The following is a 12337-nucleotide window of genomic DNA, read 5'->3' as shown; positions in this document are numbered from 1 at the left end:
AAAAGAGTTTCAACTACAAATTTGTGCAAAAGATGTAAATAACATGGAAATGTAAGCTTTAATTGTTTGCAGGACTGGAAAAGCTTATAACACCTGGTATTCCCAGACAGTCTCCCATTCAAGTACTAACCAGCCCCAACCCTAGGTCGCTTCTGAGATCAGACGAGATCAGGCGATCTAAGGGTGGAATGGCCGTAAGCAGAAGAACCTTGCAAACTATAGGATTCAAATTTCATAGCTAAGACCATATTTGTTCAAAATCAAGAAAAAGCATTCCATTTTAACACATCAACATGTACAACACAAAAGAGTTTCAACTACAAATTTGTGCAAAATATGTAAATAACATGGAAATGTAAGCTTTAATTGTTTGCAGGACTGGAAAAGCTTACAACACCTGGTATTCCCATTCAGTCTCCCATTCAAGTACTAACCAGGCCCAACCCTAGGTAGCTTCTGAGATCAGACGAGATCAGGCGTTCTAAGGGTGGAATGGCCGTAAACAGAAGAACCGTGCAAACTAGAGAATTCAAATTTCATAATTAAGACCATATTTGTTCAAAACCAAGAAAAAGCATTCCATTTTAACACATCAACATTTACAACACAAAAGAGTTTCAACTACAAATTTGTGCAAAAGATGTAAATAACATGGAAATGTAAGCTTTAATTGTTTGCAGGACTGGAAAAGCTTATAACACCTGGTATTCCCAGACAGTCTCCCATTCAAGTACTAACCAGCCCCAACCCTAGGTCGCTTCTGAGATCAGACGAGATCAGGCGATCTAAGGGTGGAATGGCCGTAAGCAGAAGAACCTTGCAAACTATAGGATTCAAATTTCATAGCTAAGACCATATTTGTTCAAAATCAAGAAAAAGCATTCCATTTTAACACATCAACATGTACAACACAAAAGAGTTTCAACTACAAATTTGTGCAAAATATGTAAATAACATGGAAATGTAAGCTTTAATTGTTTGCAGGACTGGAAAAGCTTACAACACCTGGTATTCCCATTCAGTCTCCCATTCAAGTACTAACCAGGCCCAACCCTAGGTAGCTTCTGAGATCAGACGAGATCAGGCGTTCTAAGGGTGGAATGGCCGTAAGCAGAAGAACCTTGCAAACTAGAGGATTCAAATTTCATAGCTAAGACCATATTTGTTCAAAATCAAGAAAAAGCATTCCATTTTAACACATCAACATGTACAACACAAAAGAGTTTCAACTACAAATTTGTGCAAAATATGTAAATAACATGGAAATGTAAGCTTTAATTGTTTGCAGGACTGGAAAAGCTTACAACACCTGGTATTCCCATTCAGTCTCCCATTCAAGTACTAACCAGGCCCAACCCTAGGTAGCTTCTGAGATCAGACGAGATCAGGCGTTCTAAGGGTGGAACGGCCGTAAGCAGAAGAACCTTGCAAACTAGAGGATTCAAATTTCATAGATAAGACCATATTTGTTCAAAACCAAGAAAAAGCATTCCATTTCAACACATCAAAATTTACATCACAAAAGAGTTTCAACTACAAATGTGTGCAAAAGATGTAAATAACATGGAAATGTAAGCTTTAATTGTTTGCAGGACTGGAAAAGCTTACAACACCTGGTATTCCCAGACAGTCTCCCATTCAAGTACTAACCAGGCCCAACCCTAGGTAGCTTCTGAGATCAGACGAGATCAGGCGTTCTAAGGGTGGAATGGCCGTAAGCAGAAGAACCTTGCAAACTAGAGGATTCAAATTTCATAGCTAAGACCATATTTGTTCAAAATCAAGAAAAAGCATTCCATTTTAACACATCAACATTTACAACACAAAAGAGTTTCAACTACAAATTTGTGCAAAATATGTAAATAACATGGAAATGTAAGCTTTAATTGTTTGCAGGACTGGAAAAGCTTACAACACCTGGTATTCCCAGACAGTCTCCCATTCAAGTACTAACCAGGCCCAACCCTAGGTAGCTTCTGAGATCAGACAAGATCAGGCATTCTAAGGGTGGAATGGCCGCAAGCAGAAGAGCTGTGCAAACTAGAGAATTCAAATTTCATAGCTAAGACCATATTTGTTCAAAACCAAGAAAAAACATTCCATTTCAAAACATCAAAATTTACAACACAAAAGAGTTTCAACTACAAATTTGTGCAAAAGATGTAAATAACATGGAAATGTAAGCTTTCATTGTTTGCAGGATTGAAAAAGCTTACAACACCTGGTATTCCCAGACAGTCTCCCATTCCAGTACTAACCAGGCCCAACCCTAGGTAGCTTCTGAGATCAGACGAGATCAGGCGTTCTAAGGGTGGAATGGCCGTAAGCAGAAGAACCTTGCAAACTAGAGGATTCAAATTTCATAGATAAGACCATATTTGTTCAAAACCAAGAAAAAGCATTCCATTTCAACACATCAAAATTTACATCACAAAAGAGTTTCAACTACAAATGTGTGCAAAAGATGTAAATAACATGGAAATGTAAGCTTTAATTGTTTGCAGGACTGGAAAAGCTTACAACACCTGGTATTCCCAGACAGTCTCACATTCAAGTACTAACCAGGCCCAACCCTAGGTAGCTTCTGAGATCAAACGAGATCAGGTGTTCTAAGGGTGGAATGGCCGTAAGCAGAAGAAGCTTGCAAACTAGAGGATTCAAATTTCATAGATAAGACCATATTTGTTTAAAATCAAGAAAAAGCATTCCATTTCAACACATCAACATTTACAACACAAAAGAGTTTCAAATACAAATTTGTGCAAAAGATGAAAAAAAAATGGAAATGTAAGCTTTCATTGTTTGCAGGATTGAAAAAGCTTACAACACCTGGTATTCCCAGACAGTCTCACATTCAAGTACTAACCAGGCCCAACCCTAAGTAGCTTCTGCGATCAGACAAGATCAGGCGTTCTAAGGGTGGAATGGCCGTAAACAGAAGAACCATGCAAACTAGAGAATTCAAATTTCATAGTTAAGACCATATTTGTTCAAAACCAAGAAAAAGCATTCCATTTTAACACATCAACATTTATAACACAAAAGAGTTTCAACTACAAATTTGTGCAAAAGATGTAAATAACATGGAAATGTAAGCTTTCTTTGTTTGCAGGATTGAAAAAGCTTACTACACCTGGTATTCCCATTCAGTCTCCCATTCAAGTACTAACCAGGCCCAACCCTAGCTAGCTTCTGAGATCAGACAAGATCAGGCATTCTAAGGGTGGAATGGCCGTAAGCAGAAGAACCTTGCAAACTAGAGGATTCAAATTTCATAGCTAAGACCATATTTGTTCAAAACCAAGAAAAAGCATTCCATTTCAACACATCAAAATTTACAACACAAAAGAGTTTCAACTACAAATTTGTGCAAAAGATGTAAATAACATGGAAATGTAAGCTTTAATTGTTTGCAGGACTGGAAAAGCTTACAACACTTGGTATTCCCAGACAGTCTCCCATTCAAGTACTAACCAGGCCCAACCCTAGGTAGCTTCTGAGATCAGACGAGATCAGGCGATCTAAGGGTGGAATGGCCGTAAGCAGAAGAACCTTGCAAACTAGAGGATTCAAATTTCATAGCTAAGACCATATTTGTTCAAAACCAAGAAAAAGCATTCCATTTTAACACATCAACATTTACAACACAAAAGAGTTTCAACTACAAATTTGTGCAAAAGATGTAAATAACATGGAAATGTAAGCTTTAATTGTTTGCAGGACTGGAAAAGCTTACAACACCTGGTATTCCCAGACAGTCTCCCATTCAAGTACTAACCAGGCCCAACCCTAGGTAGCTTCTGAGATCAGACGTTCTAAGGGTGGAATGGCCGTAAGCAGAAGAACCTTGCAAACTAGAGGATTCAAATTTCATAGAAAAGACCATATTTGTTTAAAATCAAGAAAAAGCATTCCATTTCAACACATCAACATTTACAACACAAAAGAGTTTCAAATACAAATTTGTGCAAAAGATGAAAAAAAAATGGAAATGTAAGCTTTCATTGTTTGCAGGATTGAAAAAGCTTACAACACCTGGTATTCACAGACAGTCTCCAATTCAAGTACTAACCAGGCCCAACCCTAGGTAGCTTCTGAGATCAGACGTTCTAAGGGTGGAATGGGCGTAAGCAGAAGAACCGTGCAAACTAGAGAATTCAAATTTCATAGCTAAGACCATATTTGTTCAAAACCAAGAAAAAGCATTCCATTTGAACACATCAAAATTTACAACACAAAAGAGTTTCAACTACAAATTTGTGCAAAAGATGTAAATAACATGGAAATGTAAGCTTTCATTGTTTGCAGGATTGAAAAAGCTTACAACACCTGGTATTCCCAGACAGTCTCCCATTCAAGTACTAACCAGGCCCGACCCTAGGTAGCTTCTGAGATCAGACAAGATCAGGCGTTCTAAGGGTGGAATGGCCGTAAGCAGAAGAACCGTGCAAACTAGAGAATTCAAATTTCATAGCTAAGACCATATTTGTTCAAAACCAAGAAAAAGCATTCCATTTCAACACCTCAAAATTTACAACACAAAAGAGTTTCAACTACAAATTTGTGCAAAAGATGTAAATAACATGGAAATGTAAGCTTTAATTGTTTGCAGGACTGGAAAAGCTTACAACACCTGGTATTCCCAGACAGTCTCCCATTCAAGTACTAACCAGGCCCAACCCTAGGTAGCTTCTGAGATCAGACGAGATCAGGCGTTCTAAGGGTGGAATGGCCGTAAGCAGAAGAACCTTGCAAACTAGAGGATTCAAATTTCATAGCTAAGACCATATTTGTTCAAAACCAAGAAAAAGCATTCCATTTTAACACATCAACATTTACAACACAAAAGAGTTTAAACTACAAATTTGTGCAAATGATGTAAATAACATGGAAATGTAAGCTTTAATTGTTTGCAGGACTGGAAAAGCTTACAACACCTGGTATTCCCATTCAGTCTCCCATTCAAGTACTAACCAGGCCCAACTCTAGGTAGCTTCTGAGATCAGACGAGATCAGGCGTTTTAAGGGTGGAATGGCCGTAAGCAGAAGAACCTTGCAAACTAGAGGATTCAAATTTCATAGATAAGACCTTATTTGTTCAAAACCAAGAAAAAGCATTCCATTTCAACACATCAAAATTTACATCACAAAAGAGTTTCAACTACAAATGTGTGCAAAAGATGTAAATAACATGGATATGTAAGCTTTAATTGTTTGTAGGACTGGAAAAGCTTACAACACCTGGTATTCCCAGACAGTCTCCCATTTAAGTACTAACCAGGCCCAACCCTAGGTAGCTTCTGAGACCAGACGAGATCAGGCGTTCTAAGGGTGGAATGGCCGTAAGCAGAAGAACCTTGCAAACTAGAGGATTCAAATTTCATAGATAAGACCATATTTGTTTAAAATCAAGAAAAAGCATTCAATTTCAACACATCAAAATTTACAACACAAAAGAGTTTCAAATACAAATTTGTGCAAAAGATGTAAATAACATGGAAATGTAAGCTTTCATTGTTTGCAGGATTGAAAAAGCTTACTACACCTGGTATTCCCATTCAGTCTCCCTTTCAAGTACTAACCAGGCCCAACCCTAGCTAGCTTCTGAGATCAGACAAGATCAGGCATTCTAAGGGTGGAATGGCCGTAAGCAGAAGAACCTTGCAAACTAGAGGATTCAAATTTCATAGATAAGACCATATTTGTTCAAAACTAAGAAAAAGCATTACATTTCAACACATCAAAATTTACAACACAAAAGAGTTTCAACTACAAATTTGTGCATAAGATGTAAATAACATGGAAATGTAAGCTTTAATTGTTTGCAGGACTGGAAAAGCTTACAACACCTGGTATTCCCAGACAGTCTCCCATTCAAGTACTAACCAGGCCCAACCCTAGGTAGCTTCTGAGATCAGACGAGATCAGGCGATCTAAGGGTGGAATGGCCGTAAGCAGAAGAACCTTGCAAACTAGAGGATTCAAATTTCATAGCTAAGACCATATTTGTTCAAAATCAAGAAAAAGCATTCCATTTTAACACATCAACATTTACAACACAAAAGAGTTTTAACTACAAATTTGTGCAAAATATGTAAATAACATGGAAATGTAAGCTTTAATTGTTTGCAGGATTGGAAAAGCTTACAACACCTGGTATTCCCATTCAGTCTCCCATTCAAGTACTAACCAGGCCCAACCCTAGGTAGCTTCTGAGATCAGATGAGATCAGGCGTTCTAAGGGTGGAATGGCCGTAAGCAGAAGAACCTTGCAAACTAGAGGATTCAAATTTCATAGATAAGACCATATTTGTTTAAAACAAAGAAAAAGCATTCCATTTCAACACATCAAAATTTACAACACAAAAGAGTTTCAACTACAAATTTGTGCAAAAGATGTAAATAACATGGAAATGTAAGCTTTAATTGTTTGCAGGACTGGAAAAGCTTACAACACCTGGTATTCCCAGACAGTCTCCCATTCAAGTACTAACCAGGCCCAACCCTAGGTAGCTTCTGAGATCAGACAAGATCAGGCATTCTAAGGGTGGAATGGCCGTAAGCAGAAGAACCGTGCAAACTAGAGAATTCAAATTTCATAGCTAAGACCATATTTGTTCAAAACCAAGAAAAAACATTCCATTTCAACACATCAAAATTTACAACACAAAAGAGTTTCAACTACAAATTTGTGCAAAAGATGTAAATAACATGGAAATGTAAGCTTTCATTGTTTGCAGGATTGAAAAAGCTTACAACACCTGGTATTCCCAGACAGTCTCCCATTCAAGTACTAACCAGGCCCAACCCTAGGTAGCTTCTGAGATCAGACGAGAGCAGGCGTTCTAAGGGTGGAATGGCCGTAAGCAGAAGAACCTTGCAAACTAGAGGATTCAAATTTCATAGATAAGACCATATTTGTTCAAAATCAAGAAAAAGCATTCCATTTTAACACATCAACATTTACAACACAAGAGTTTCAACTACAAATTTGTGCAAAAGATGTAAATAACATGGAAATGTAAGATTTCTTTGTTTGCAGGATTGAAAAAGCTTACAACACCTGGTATTCCCATTCAGTCTCCCATTCAAGTACTAACCAGGCCCAACCCTAGCTAGCTTCTGAGATCAGACAAGATCAGGCGTTCTAAGGGTGGAATGGCCGTAAGCAGAAGAACCTTGTTAACTAGAGGATTCAAATTTCATAGATAAGACCATATTTGTTCAAAACCAAGAAAAAGCATTCCATTTCAACACATCAAAATTTACAACACAAAAGAGTTTCAACTACAAATTTGTGCAAAATATGTAAATAACATGGAAATGTAAGCTTTAATTGTTTGCAGGACTGGAAAAGCTTACAACACCTGGTATTCCCATTCAGTCTCCCATTCAAGTACTAACCAGGCCCAACCCTAGGTAGCTCCTGAGATCAGACGAGATCAGGCATTCTAAGGGTGGAATGGCCGTAAGCAGAAGAACCTTGCAAACTAGAGGATTCAAATTTCATAGATAAGACCATATTTGTTCAAAACCAAGAAAAAGCATTCCATTTCAACACATCAAAATTTACAACACAAAAGAGTTTCAACTACAAATTTGTGCAAAAGATGTAAATAACATGGAAATGTAAGCTTTCATTGTTTGCAGGATTGAAAAAGCTTACAACACCTGGTATTCCCAGACAGTCTCCCATTCAAGTACTAACCAGGCCCAACCCTAGGTAGCTTCTGAGATCAGACAAGATCAGGCGTTCTAAGGGTGGAATGGCCGTAAGCAGATGAATCGTGCAAACTAGAGAATTCAAATTTCATAGCTAAGACCATATTTGTTCAAAACCAAGAAAAAGCATTCCATTTCAACACATCAAAATTTACAACACAAAAGAGTTTCAACTACAAATTTGTGCATAAGATGTAAATAACATGGAAATGTAAGCTTTAATTGTTTGCAGGACTGGAAAAGCTTACAACACCTGGTATTCCCAGACAGTCTCCCATTCAAGTACTAACCAGGCCCAACCCTAGGTAGCTTCTGAGATCAGACGAGATCAGGCGATCTAAGGGTGGAATGGCCGTAAGCAGAAGAACCTTGCAAACTAGAGGATTCAAATTTCATAGCTAAGACCATATTTGTTCAAAATCAAGAAAAAGCATTCCATTTTAACACATCAACATTTACAACACAAAAGAGTTTTAACTACAAATTTGTGCAAAATATGTAAATAACATGGAAATGTAAGCTTTAATTGTTTGCAGGATTGGAAAAGCTTACAACACCTGGTATTCCCATTCAGTCTCCCATTCAAGTACTAACCAGGCCCAACCCTAGGTAGCTTCTGAGATCAGATGAGATCAGGCGTTCTAAGGGTGGAATGGCCGTAAGCAGAAGAACCTTGCAAACTAGAGGATTCAAATTTCATAGATAAGACCATATTTGTTTAAAACAAAGAAAAAGCATTCCATTTCAACACATCAAAATTTACAACACAAAAGAGTTTCAACTACAAATTTGTGCAAAAGATGTAAATAACATGGAAATGTAAGCTTTAATTGTTTGCAGGACTGGAAAAGCTTACAACACCTGGTATTCCCAGACAGTCTCCCATTCAAGTACTAACCAGGCCCAACCCTAGGTAGCTTCTGAGATCAGACAAGATCAGGCATTCTAAGGGTGGAATGGCCGTAAGCAGAAGAACCGTGCAAACTAGAGAATTCAAATTTCATAGCTAAGACCATATTTGTTCAAAACCAAGAAAAAACATTCCATTTCAACACATCAAAATTTACAACACAAAAGAGTTTCAACTACAAATTTGTGCAAAAGATGTAAATAACATGGAAATGTAAGCTTTCATTGTTTGCAGGATTGAAAAAGCTTACAACACCTGGTATTCCCAGACAGTCTCCCATTCAAGTACTAACCAGGCCCAACCCTAGGTAGCTTCTGAGATCAGACGAGAGCAGGCGTTCTAAGGGTGGAATGGCCGTAAGCAGAAGAACCTTGCAAACTAGAGGATTCAAATTTCATAGATAAGACCATATTTGTTCAAAATCAAGAAAAAGCATTCCATTTTAACACATCAACATTTACAACACAAGAGTTTCAACTACAAATTTGTGCAAAAGATGTAAATAACATGGAAATGTAAGATTTCTTTGTTTGCAGGATTGAAAAAGCTTACAACACCTGGTATTCCCATTCAGTCTCCCATTCAAGTACTAACCAGGCCCAACCCTAGCTAGCTTCTGAGATCAGACAAGATCAGGCGTTCTAAGGGTGGAATGGCCGTAAGCAGAAGAACCTTGTTAACTAGAGGATTCAAATTTCATAGATAAGACCATATTTGTTCAAAACCAAGAAAAAGCATTCCATTTCAACACATCAAAATTTACAACACAAAAGAGTTTCAACTACAAATTTGTGCAAAATATGTAAATAACATGGAAATGTAAGCTTTAATTGTTTGCAGGACTGGAAAAGCTTACAACACCTGGTATTCCCATTCAGTCTCCCATTCAAGTACTAACCAGGCCCAACCCTAGGTAGCTCCTGAGATCAGACGAGATCAGGCATTCTAAGGGTGGAATGGCCGTAAGCAGAAGAACCTTGCAAACTAGAGGATTCAAATTTCATAGATAAGACCATATTTGTTCAAAACCAAGAAAAAGCATTCCATTTCAACACATCAAAATTTACAACACAAAAGAGTTTCAACTACAAATTTGTGCAAAAGATGTAAATAACATGGAAATGTAAGCTTTCATTGTTTGCAGGATTGAAAAAGCTTACAACACCTGGTATTCCCAGACAGTCTCCCATTCAAGTACTAACCAGGCCCAACCCTAGGTAGCTTCTGAGATCAGACAAGATCAGGCGTTCTAAGGGTGGAATGGCCGTAAGCAGATGAATCGTGCAAACTAGAGAATTCAAATTTCATAGCTAAGACCATATTTGTTCAAAACCAAGAAAAAGCATTCCATTTCAACACATCAAAATTTACAACACAAAAGAGTTTCAACTACAAATTTGTGCAAAAGATGTAAATAACATGGAAATGTAAGCTTTAATTGTTTGCAAGACTGGAAAAGCTTACAACACCTGCTATTCCCAGACAGTCTCCCTTTCAAGTACTAATCAGGCCCAACCCTAGGTAGCTTCTGAGATCAGACGAGATCAGGCGTTCTAAGGGTGGAATGGCCGTAAGCAGAAGAACCTTGCAAACTAGAGGATTCAAATTTCATAGATAAGACCATATTTGTTCAAAACCAAGAAAAAGCATTCCATTTCAACACATCAAAATTTACATCACAAAAGAGTTTCAACTACAAATGTGTGCAAAAGATGTAAATAACATGGAAATGTAAGCTTTAATTGTTTGCAGGACTGGAAAAGCTTACAACACCTGGTATTCCCAGACAGTCTCCCATTCAAGTACTAACCAGGCCCAACCCTAGGTAGCTTCTGAGATCAGACGAGATCAGGTGTTCTAAGGGTGGAATGGCCGTAATCAGAAGAAGCTTGCAAACTAGAGGATTCAAATTTCATAGATAAGACCATATTTGTTTAAAATCAAGAAAAAGCATTCCATTTCAACACATCAACATTTACAACACAAAAGAGTTTCAACTACAAATTTGTGCAAAAGATGTAAATAACATGGAAATGTAAGCTTTCTTTGTTTGCAGGATTGAAAAAGCTTACTACACCTGGTATTCCCATTCAGTCTCCCATTCAAGTACTAACGAGGCCCAACCCTAGCTAGCTTCTGAGATCAGACAAGATCAGGCATTCTAAGGGTGGAATGGCCGTAAGCAGAAGAACCTTGCAAACTAGAGGATTCAAATTTCATAGATAAGACCATATTTGTTCAAAACCAAGAAAAAGCATTCCATTTCAACACATCAAAATTTACAACACAAAAGAGTTTCAACTACAAATTTGTGCAAAAGATGTAAATAACATGGAAATGTAAGCTTTAATTGTTTGCAGGACTGGAAAAGCTTACAACACTTGGTATTCCCAGACAGTCTCCCATTCAAGTACTAACCAGGCCCAACCCTAGGTAGCTTCTGAGATCAGACGAGATCAGGCGATCTAAGGGTGGAATGGCCGTAAGCAGAAGAACCTTGCAAACTAGAGGATTCAAATTTCATAGCTAAGACCATATTTGTTCAAAACCAAGAAAAAGCATTCCATTTTAACACATCAACATTTACAACACAAAAGAGTTTCAACTACAAATTTGTGCAAAAGATGTAAATAACATGGAAATGTAAGCTTTAATTGTTTGCAGGACTGGAAAAGCTTACAACACCTGGTATTCCCAGACAGTCTCCCATTCAAGTACTAACCAGGCCCAACCCTAGGTAGCTTCTGAGATCAGACGTTCTAAGGGTGGAATGGCCGTAAGCAGAAGAACCTTGCAAACTAGAGGATTCAAATTTCATAGAAAAGACCATATTTGTTTAAAATCAAGAAAAAGCATTCCATTTCAACACATCAACATTTACAACACAAAAGAGTTTCAAATACAAATTTGTGCAAAAGATGAAAAAAAAATGGAAATGTAAGCTTTCATTGATTGCAGGATTGAAAAAGCTTACAACACCTGGTATTCACAGACAGTCTCCAATTCAAGTACTAACCAGGCCCAACCCTAGGTAGCTTCTGAGATCAGACAAAATCAGGCATTCTAAGGGTGGAATGGGCATAAGCAGAAGAACCGTGCAAACTAGAGAATTCAAATTTCATAGCTAAGACCATATTTGTTCAAAACCAAGAAAAAGCATTCCATTTCAACACATCAAAATTTACAACACAAAAGAGTTTCAACTACAAATTTGTGCAAAAGATGTAAATAACATGGAAATGTAAGCTTTCTTTGTTTGCAGGATTGAAAAAGCTTACTACACCTGGTATTCCCATTCAGTCTCCCATTCAATTACTAACCAGGCCCAACCCTAGCAAGCTTCTGAGATCAGACGAGATCAGGCGTTCTAAGGGTGGAATGGCCGTAAGCAGAAGAACCTTGCAAACTAGAGGATTCAAATTTCATAGATAAGACCATATTTGTTCAAAACCAAGAAAAAGCATTCCATTTCAACACATCAAAATTTACAACACAAAAGAGTTTCAACTACAAATTTGTGCAAAAGATGTAAATAACATGGAAATGTAAGCTTTCATTGTTTGCAGGATTGAAAAAGCTTACAACACCTGGTATTCCCAGACAGTCTCCCATTCAAGTACTAACCAGGCCCAACCCTAGGTAGCTTCTGAGATCAGACAAGATCAGGCGTTCTAAGGGTGGAATGGCCGTAAGCAGATGAATCGT

General features: G+C 37.7%; 40 pseudogenes; all 40 read right to left on the bottom strand.

Moving 5' to 3' along the window:
• Nucleotides 1-81: 81 nt before the first annotated feature.
• On the bottom strand, nucleotides 82-200 carry LOC140567787 (5S ribosomal RNA; annotated as a pseudogene).
• A 185-nt stretch (nucleotides 201-385) lies between these two features.
• Nucleotides 386-504, bottom strand: LOC140570368 (5S ribosomal RNA; annotated as a pseudogene).
• A 185-nt stretch (nucleotides 505-689) lies between these two features.
• LOC140567786 (5S ribosomal RNA) lies at nucleotides 690-808 on the bottom strand (annotated as a pseudogene).
• A 185-nt stretch (nucleotides 809-993) lies between these two features.
• Nucleotides 994-1112, bottom strand: LOC140568480 (5S ribosomal RNA; annotated as a pseudogene).
• Nucleotides 1113-1297: 185 nt separating this feature from the next.
• LOC140571430 (5S ribosomal RNA) lies at nucleotides 1298-1416 on the bottom strand (annotated as a pseudogene).
• A 185-nt stretch (nucleotides 1417-1601) lies between these two features.
• On the bottom strand, nucleotides 1602-1720 carry LOC140571405 (5S ribosomal RNA; annotated as a pseudogene).
• Nucleotides 1721-1905: 185 nt separating this feature from the next.
• Nucleotides 1906-2024, bottom strand: LOC140573148 (5S ribosomal RNA; annotated as a pseudogene).
• Nucleotides 2025-2209: 185 nt separating this feature from the next.
• LOC140568562 (5S ribosomal RNA) lies at nucleotides 2210-2328 on the bottom strand (annotated as a pseudogene).
• Nucleotides 2329-2513: 185 nt separating this feature from the next.
• LOC140571586 (5S ribosomal RNA) lies at nucleotides 2514-2632 on the bottom strand (annotated as a pseudogene).
• Nucleotides 2633-2817: 185 nt separating this feature from the next.
• On the bottom strand, nucleotides 2818-2936 carry LOC140568137 (5S ribosomal RNA; annotated as a pseudogene).
• A 185-nt stretch (nucleotides 2937-3121) lies between these two features.
• On the bottom strand, nucleotides 3122-3240 carry LOC140567289 (5S ribosomal RNA; annotated as a pseudogene).
• Nucleotides 3241-3425: 185 nt separating this feature from the next.
• On the bottom strand, nucleotides 3426-3544 carry LOC140572294 (5S ribosomal RNA; annotated as a pseudogene).
• A 185-nt stretch (nucleotides 3545-3729) lies between these two features.
• On the bottom strand, nucleotides 3730-3838 carry LOC140568389 (5S ribosomal RNA; annotated as a pseudogene).
• Nucleotides 3839-4317: 479 nt separating this feature from the next.
• Nucleotides 4318-4436, bottom strand: LOC140571507 (5S ribosomal RNA; annotated as a pseudogene).
• A 185-nt stretch (nucleotides 4437-4621) lies between these two features.
• Nucleotides 4622-4740, bottom strand: LOC140571393 (5S ribosomal RNA; annotated as a pseudogene).
• Nucleotides 4741-4925: 185 nt separating this feature from the next.
• Nucleotides 4926-5044, bottom strand: LOC140570399 (5S ribosomal RNA; annotated as a pseudogene).
• Nucleotides 5045-5229: 185 nt separating this feature from the next.
• On the bottom strand, nucleotides 5230-5348 carry LOC140570871 (5S ribosomal RNA; annotated as a pseudogene).
• A 185-nt stretch (nucleotides 5349-5533) lies between these two features.
• Nucleotides 5534-5652, bottom strand: LOC140567894 (5S ribosomal RNA; annotated as a pseudogene).
• A 185-nt stretch (nucleotides 5653-5837) lies between these two features.
• Nucleotides 5838-5956, bottom strand: LOC140568538 (5S ribosomal RNA; annotated as a pseudogene).
• Nucleotides 5957-6141: 185 nt separating this feature from the next.
• Nucleotides 6142-6260, bottom strand: LOC140572408 (5S ribosomal RNA; annotated as a pseudogene).
• A 185-nt stretch (nucleotides 6261-6445) lies between these two features.
• On the bottom strand, nucleotides 6446-6564 carry LOC140572149 (5S ribosomal RNA; annotated as a pseudogene).
• A 185-nt stretch (nucleotides 6565-6749) lies between these two features.
• LOC140571879 (5S ribosomal RNA) lies at nucleotides 6750-6868 on the bottom strand (annotated as a pseudogene).
• Nucleotides 6869-7051: 183 nt separating this feature from the next.
• LOC140571968 (5S ribosomal RNA) lies at nucleotides 7052-7170 on the bottom strand (annotated as a pseudogene).
• Nucleotides 7171-7355: 185 nt separating this feature from the next.
• Nucleotides 7356-7474, bottom strand: LOC140572531 (5S ribosomal RNA; annotated as a pseudogene).
• Nucleotides 7475-7659: 185 nt separating this feature from the next.
• LOC140571033 (5S ribosomal RNA) lies at nucleotides 7660-7778 on the bottom strand (annotated as a pseudogene).
• A 185-nt stretch (nucleotides 7779-7963) lies between these two features.
• On the bottom strand, nucleotides 7964-8082 carry LOC140568537 (5S ribosomal RNA; annotated as a pseudogene).
• Nucleotides 8083-8267: 185 nt separating this feature from the next.
• LOC140572396 (5S ribosomal RNA) lies at nucleotides 8268-8386 on the bottom strand (annotated as a pseudogene).
• A 185-nt stretch (nucleotides 8387-8571) lies between these two features.
• Nucleotides 8572-8690, bottom strand: LOC140572147 (5S ribosomal RNA; annotated as a pseudogene).
• A 185-nt stretch (nucleotides 8691-8875) lies between these two features.
• Nucleotides 8876-8994, bottom strand: LOC140571878 (5S ribosomal RNA; annotated as a pseudogene).
• Nucleotides 8995-9177: 183 nt separating this feature from the next.
• LOC140571967 (5S ribosomal RNA) lies at nucleotides 9178-9296 on the bottom strand (annotated as a pseudogene).
• A 185-nt stretch (nucleotides 9297-9481) lies between these two features.
• On the bottom strand, nucleotides 9482-9600 carry LOC140572529 (5S ribosomal RNA; annotated as a pseudogene).
• A 185-nt stretch (nucleotides 9601-9785) lies between these two features.
• Nucleotides 9786-9904, bottom strand: LOC140571032 (5S ribosomal RNA; annotated as a pseudogene).
• Nucleotides 9905-10089: 185 nt separating this feature from the next.
• LOC140571966 (5S ribosomal RNA) lies at nucleotides 10090-10208 on the bottom strand (annotated as a pseudogene).
• Nucleotides 10209-10393: 185 nt separating this feature from the next.
• Nucleotides 10394-10512, bottom strand: LOC140573203 (5S ribosomal RNA; annotated as a pseudogene).
• A 185-nt stretch (nucleotides 10513-10697) lies between these two features.
• On the bottom strand, nucleotides 10698-10816 carry LOC140568354 (5S ribosomal RNA; annotated as a pseudogene).
• A 185-nt stretch (nucleotides 10817-11001) lies between these two features.
• On the bottom strand, nucleotides 11002-11120 carry LOC140572293 (5S ribosomal RNA; annotated as a pseudogene).
• A 185-nt stretch (nucleotides 11121-11305) lies between these two features.
• Nucleotides 11306-11414, bottom strand: LOC140568388 (5S ribosomal RNA; annotated as a pseudogene).
• A 185-nt stretch (nucleotides 11415-11599) lies between these two features.
• Nucleotides 11600-11718, bottom strand: LOC140568029 (5S ribosomal RNA; annotated as a pseudogene).
• A 185-nt stretch (nucleotides 11719-11903) lies between these two features.
• LOC140568009 (5S ribosomal RNA) lies at nucleotides 11904-12022 on the bottom strand (annotated as a pseudogene).
• Nucleotides 12023-12207: 185 nt separating this feature from the next.
• On the bottom strand, nucleotides 12208-12326 carry LOC140571031 (5S ribosomal RNA; annotated as a pseudogene).
• Between the last annotated feature and the right edge of the window lie 11 nt (nucleotides 12327-12337).

The sequence above is a fragment of the Salminus brasiliensis genome, chromosome 11 (assembly GCF_030463535.1).
Source record: "Salminus brasiliensis chromosome 11, fSalBra1.hap2, whole genome shotgun sequence".
Lineage (NCBI taxonomy): Eukaryota > Metazoa > Chordata > Actinopteri > Characiformes > Bryconidae > Salminus > Salminus brasiliensis.
This window is presented reverse-complemented; position numbering and strand designations above follow the sequence as displayed.